Genomic DNA, 7,500 nt, shown 5'->3' with positions numbered 1-7,500 from the left:
AAACCCTAAACCCTAAACCCTAAACCCTAAACCCTAAACCCTAAACCCTAAACCCTAAACCCTAAACCCTAAACCCTAAACCCTAAACCCTAAACCCTAAACCCTAAACCCTAAACCCTAAACCCTAAACCCTAAACCCTAAACCCTAAACCCTAAACCCTAAACCCTAAACCCTAAACCCTAAACCCTAAACCCTAAACCCTAAACCCTAAACCCTAAACCCTAAACCCTAAACCCTAAACCCTAAACCCTAAACCCTAAACCCTAAACCCTAAACCCTAAACCCTAAACCCTAAACCCTAAACCCTAAACCCTAAACCCTAAACCCTAAACCCTAAACCCTAAACCCTAAACCCTAAACCCTAAACCCTAAACCCTAAACCCTAAACCCTAAACCCTAAACCCTAAACCCTAAACCCTAAACCCTAAACCCTAAACCCTAAACCCTAAACCCTAAACCCTAAACCCTAAACCCTAAACCCTAAACCCTAAACCCTAAACCCTAAACCCTAAACCCTAAACCCTAAACCCTAAACCCTAAACCCTAAACCCTAAACCCTAAACCCTAAACCCTAAACCCTAAACCCTAAACCCTAAACCCTAAACCCTAAACCCTAAACCCTAAACCCTAAACCCTAAACCCTAAACCCTAAACCCTAAACCCTAAACCCTAAACCCTAAACCCTAAACCCTAAACCCTAAACCCTAAACCCTAAACCCTAAACCCTAAACCCTAAACCCTAAACCCTAAACCCTAAACCCTAAACCCTAAACCCTAAACCCTAAACCCTAAACCCTAAACCCTAAACCCTAAACCCTAAACCCTAAACCCTAAACCCTAAACCCTAAACCCTAAACCCTAAACCCTAAACCCTAAACCCTAAACCCTAAACCCTAAACCCTAAACCCTAAACCCTAAACCCTAAACCCTAAACCCTAAACCCTAAACCCTAAACCCTAAACCCTAAAAACCCTAAACCCTAAACCCTAAACCCTAAACCCTAAACCCTAAACCCTAAACCCTAAACCCTAAACCCTAAACCCTAAACCCTAAACCCTAAACCCTAAACCCTAAACCCTAAACCCTAAACCCTAAACCCTAAACCCTAAACCCTAAACCCTAAACCCTAAACCCTAAACCCTAAACCCTAAACCCTAAACCCTAAACCCTAAACCCTAAACCCTAAACCCTAAACCCTAAACCCTAAACCCTAAACCCTAAACCCTAAACCCTAAACCCTAAACCCTAAACCCTAAACCCTAAACCCTAAACCCTAAACCCTAAACCCTAAACCCTAAACCCTAAACCCTAAACCCTAAACCCTAAACCCTAAACCCTAAACCCTAAACCCTAAACCCTAAACCCTAAACCCTAAACCCTAAACCCTAAACCCTAAACCCTAAACCCTAAACCCTAAACCCTAAACCCTAAACCCTAAACCCTAAACCCTAAACCCTAAACCCTAAACCCTAAACCCTAAACCCTAAACCCTAAACCCTAAACCCTAAACCCTAAACCCTAAACCCTAAACCCTAAACCCTAAACCCTAAACCCTAAACCCTAAACCCTAAACCCTAAACCCTAAACCCTAAACCCTAAACCCTAAACCCTAAACCCTAAACCCTAAACCCTAAACCCTAAACCCTAAACCCTAAACCCTAAACCCTAAACCCTAAACCCTAAACCCTAAACCCTAAACCCTAAACCCTAAACCCTAAACCCTAAACCCTAAACCCTAAACCCTAAACCCTAAACCCTAAACCCTAAACCCTAAACCCTAAACCCTAAACCCTAAACCCTAAACCCTAAACCCTAAACCCTAAACCCTAAACCCTAAACCCTAAACCCTAAACCCTAAACCCTAAACCCTAAACCCTAAACCCTAAACCCTAAACCCTAAACCCTAAACCCTAAACCCTAAACCCTAAACCCTAAACCCTAAACCCTAAACCCTAAACCCTAAACCCTAAACCCTAAACCCTAAACCCTAAACCCTAAACCCTAAACCCTAAACCCTAAACCCTAAACCCTAAACCCTAAACCCTAAACCCTAAACCCTAAACCCTAAACCCTAAACCCTAAACCCTAAACCCTAAACCCTAAACCCTAAACCCTAAACCCTAAACCCTAAACCCTAAACCCTAAACCCTAAACCCTAAACCCTAAACCCTAAACCCTAAACCCTAAACCCTAAACCCTAAACCCTAAACCCTAAACCCTAAACCCTAAACCCTAAACCCTAAACCCTAAACCCTAAACCCTAAACCCTAAACCCTAAACCCTAAACCCTAAACCCTAAACCCTAAACCCTAAACCCTAAACCCTAAACCCTAAACCCTAAACCCTAAACCCTAAACCCTAAACCCTAAACCCTAAACCCTAAACCCTAAACCCTAAACCCTAAACCCTAAACCCTAAACCCTAAACCCTAAACCCTAAACCCTAAACCCTAAACCCTAAACCCTAAACCCTAAACCCTAAACCCTAAACCCTAAACCCTAAACCCTAAACCCTAAACCCTAAACCCTAAACCCTAAACCCTAAACCCTAAACCCTAAACCCTAAACCCTAAACCCTAAACCCTAAACCCTAAACCCTAAACCCTAAACCCTAAACCCTAAACCCTAAACCCTAAACCCTAAACCCTAAACCCTAAACCCTAAACCCTAAACCCTAAACCCTAAACCCTAAACCCTAAACCCTAAACCCTAAACCCTAAACCCTAAACCCTAAACCCTAAACCCTAAACCCTAAACCCTAAACCCTAAACCCTAAACCCTAAACCCTAAACCCTAAACCCTAAACCCTAAACCCTAAACCCTAAACCCTAAACCCTAAACCCTAAACCCTAAACCCTAAACCCTAAACCCTAAACCCTAAACCCTAAACCCTAAACCCTAAACCCTAAACCCTAAACCCTAAACCCTAAACCCTAAACCCTAAACCCTAAACCCTAAACCCTAAACCCTAAACCCTAAACCCTAAACCCTAAACCCTAAACCCTAAACCCTAAACCCTAAACCCTAAACCCTAAACCCTAAACCCTAAACCCTAAACCCTAAACCCTAAACCCTAAACCCTAAACCCTAAACCCTAAACCCTAAACCCTAAACCCTAAACCCTAAACCCTAAACCCTAAACCCTAAACCCTAAACCCTAAACCCTAAACCCTAAACCCTAAACCCTAAACCCTAAACCCTAAACCCTAAACCCTAAACCCTAAACCCTAAACCCTAAACCCTAAACCCTAAACCCTAAACCCTAAACCCTAAACCCTAAACCCTAAACCCTAAACCCTAAACCCTAAACCCTAAACCCTAAACCCTAAACCCTAAACCCTAAACCCTAAACCCTAAACCCTAAACCCTAAACCCTAAACCCTAAACCCTAAACCCTAAACCCTAAACCCTAAACCCTAAACCCTAAACCCTAAACCCTAAACCCTAAACCCTAAACCCTAAACCCTAAACCCTAAACCCTAAACCCTAAACCCTAAACCCTAAACCCTAAACCCTAAACCCTAAACCCTAAACCCTAAACCCTAAACCCTAAACCCTAAACCCTAAACCCTAAACCCTAAACCCTAAACCCTAAACCCTAAACCCTAAACCCTAAACCCTAAACCCTAAACCCTAAACCCTAAACCCTAAACCCTAAACCCTAAACCCTAAACCCTAAACCCTAAACCCTAAACCCTAAACCCTAAACCCTAAACCCTAAACCCTAAACCCTAAACCCTAAACCCTAAACCCTAAACCCTAAACCCTAAACCCTAAACCCTAAACCCTAAACCCTAAACCCTAAACCCTAAACCCTAAACCCTAAACCCTAAACCCTAAACCCTAAACCCTAAACCCTAAACCCTAAACCCTAAACCCTAAACCCTAAACCCTAAACCCTAAACCCTAAACCCTAAACCCTAAACCCTAAACCCTAAACCCTAAACCCTAAACCCTAAACCCTAAACCCTAAACCCTAAACCCTAAACCCTAAACCCTAAACCCTAAACCCTAAACCCTAAACCCTAAACCCTAAACCCTAAACCCTAAACCCTAAACCCTAAACCCTAAACCCTAAACCCTAAACCCTAAACCCTAAACCCTAAACCCTAAACCCTAAACCCTAAACCCTAAACCCTAAACCCTAAACCCTAAACCCTAAACCCTAAACCCTAAACCCTAAACCCTAAACCCTAAACCCTAAACCCTAAACCCTAAACCCTAAACCCTAAACCCTAAACCCTAAACCCTAAACCCTAAACCCTAAACCCTAAACCCTAAACCCTAAACCCTAAACCTACTAAACCCTAAACCCTAAACCCTAAACCCTAAACCCTAAACCCTAAACCCTAAACCCTAAACCCTAAACCCTAAACCCTAAACCCTAAACCCTAAACCCTAAACCCTAAACCCTAAACCCTAAACCCTAAACCCTAAACCCTAAACCCTAAACCCTAAACCCTAAACCCTAAACCCTAAACCCTAAACCCTAAACCCTAAACCCTAAACCCTAAACCCTAAACCCTAAACCCTAAACCCTAAACCCTAAACCCTAAACCCTAAACCCTAAACCCTAAACCCTAAACCCTAAACCCTAAACCCTAAACCCTAAACCCTAAACCCTAAACCCTAAACCCTAAACCCTAAACCCTAAACCCTAAACCCTAAACCCTAAACCCTAAACCCTAAACCCTAAACCCTAAACCCTAAACCCTAAACCCTAAACCCTAAACCCTAAACCCTAAACCCTAAACCCTAAACCCTAAACCCTAAACCCTAAACCCTAAACCCTAAACCCTAAACCCTAAACCCTAAACCCTAAACCCTAAACCCTAAACCCTAAACCCTAAACCCTAAACCCTAAACCCTAAACCCTAAACCCTAAACCCTAAACCCTAAACCCTAAACCCTAAACCCTAAACCCTAAACCCTAAACCCTAAACCCTAAACCCTAAACCCTAAACCCTAAACCCTAAACCCTAAACCCTAAACCCTAAACCCTAAACCCTAAACCCTAAACCCTAAACCCTAAACCCTAAACCCTAAACCCTAAACCCTAAACCCTAAACCCTAAACCCTAAACCCTAAACCCTAAACCCTAAACCCTAAACCCTAAACCCTAAACCCTAAACCCTAAACCCTAAACCCTAAACCCTAAACCCTAAACCCTAAACCCTAAACCCTAAACCCTAAACCCTAAACCCTAAACCCTAAACCCTAAACCCTAAACCCTAAACCCTAAACCCTAAACCCTAAACCCTAAACCCTAAACCCTAAACCCTAAACCCTAAACCCTAAACCCTAAACCCTAAACCCTAAACCCTAAACCCTAAACCCTAAACCCTAAACCCTAAACCCTAAACCCTAAACCCTAAACCCTAAACCCTAAACCCTAAACCCTAAACCCTAAACCCTAAACCCTAAACCCTAAACCCTAAACCCTAAACCCTAAACCCTAAACCCTAAACCCTAAACCCTAAACCCTAAACCCTAAACCCTAAACCCTAAACCCTAAACCCTAAACCCTAAACCCTAAACCCTAAACCCTAAACCCTAAACCCTAAACCCTAAACCCTAAACCCTAAACCCTAAACCCTAAACCCTAAACCCTAAACCCTAAACCCTAAACCCTAAACCCTAAACCCTAAACCCTAAACCCTAAACCCTAAACCCTAAACCCTAAACCCTAAACCCTAAACCCTAAACCCTAAACCCTAAACCCTAAACCCTAAACCCTAAACCCTAAACCCTAAACCCTAAACCCTAAACCCTAAACCCTAAACCCTAAACCCTAAACCCTAAACCCTAAACCCTAAACCCTAAACCCTAAACCCTAAACCCTAAACCCTAAACCCTAAACCCTAAACCCTAAACCCTAAACCCTAAACCCTAAACCCTAAACCCTAAACCCTAAACCCTAAACCCTAAACCCTAAACCCTAAACCCTAAACCCTAAACCCTAAACCCTAAACCCTAAACCCTAAACCCTAAACCCTAAACCCTAAACCCTAAACCCTAAACCCTAAACCCTAAACCCTAAACCCTAAACCCTAAACCCTAAACCCTAAACCCTAAACCCTAAACCCTAAACCCTAAACCCTAAACCCTAAACCCTAAACCCTAAACCCTAAACCCTAAACCCTAAACCCTAAACCCTAAACCCTAAACCCTAAACCCTAAACCCTAAACCCTAAACCCTAAACCCTAAACCCTAAACCCTAAACCCTAAACCCTAAACCCTAAACCCTAAACCCTAAACCCTAAACCCTAAACCCTAAACCCTAAACCCTAAACCCTAAACCCTAAACCCTAAACCCTAAACCCTAAACCCTAAACCCTAAACCCTAAACCCTAAACCCTAAACCCTAAACCCTAAACCCTAAACCCTAAACCCTAAACCCTAAACCCTAAACCCTAAACCCTAAACCCTAAACCCTAAACCCTAAACCCTAAACCCTAAACCCTAAACCCTAAACCCTAAACCCTAAACCCTAAACCCTAAACCCTAAACCCTAAACCCTAAACCCTAAACCCTAAACCCTAAACCCTAAACCCTAAACCCTAAACCCTAAACCCTAAACCCTAAACCCTAAACCCTAAACCCTAAACCCTAAACCCTAAACCCTAAACCCTAAACCCTAAACCCTAAACCCTAAACCCTAAACCCTAAACCCTAAACCCTAAACCCTAAACCCTAAACCCTAAACCCTAAACCCTAAACCCTAAACCCTAAACCCTAAACCCTAAACCCTAAACCCTAAACCCTAAACCCTAAACCCTAAACCCTAAACCCTAAACCCTAAACCCTAAACCCTAAACCCTAAACCCTAAACCCTAAACCCTAAACCCTAAACCCTAAACCCTAAACCCTAAACCCTAAACCCTAAACCCTAAACCCTAAACCCTAAACCCTAAACCCTAAACCCTAAACCCTAAACCCTAAACCCTAAACCCTAAACCCTAAACCCTAAACCCTAAACCCTAAACCCTAAACCCTAAACCCTAAACCCTAAACCCTAAACCCTAAACCCTAAACCCTAAACCCTAAACCCTAAACCCTAAACCCTAAACCCTAAACCCTAAACCCTAAACCCTAAACCCTAAACCCTAAACCCTAAACCCTAAACCCTAAACCCTAAACCCTAAACCCTAAACCCTAAACCCTAAACCCTAAACCCTAAACCCTAAACCCTAAACCCTAAACCCTAAACCCTAAACCCTAAACCCTAAACCCTAAACCCTAAACCCTAAACCCTAAACCCTAAACCCTAAACCCTAAACCCTAAACCCTAAACCCTAAACCCTAAACCCTAAACCCTAAACCCTAAACCCTAAACCCTAAACCCTAAACCCTAAACCCTAAACCCTAAACCCTAAACCCTAAACCCTAAACCCTAAACCCTAAACCCTAAACCCTAAACCCTAAACCCTAAACCCTAAACCCTAAACCCTAAACCCTAAACCCTAAACCCTAAACCCTAAACCCTAAACCCTAAACCC

Source organism: Mangifera indica, chromosome 18 (assembly GCF_011075055.1).
Source record: "Mangifera indica cultivar Alphonso chromosome 18, CATAS_Mindica_2.1, whole genome shotgun sequence".
Lineage (NCBI taxonomy): Eukaryota > Viridiplantae > Streptophyta > Magnoliopsida > Sapindales > Anacardiaceae > Mangifera > Mangifera indica.
The sequence above is the reverse complement of the archived record's forward strand: the minus strand, read 5'-3'. Positions refer to the sequence as shown.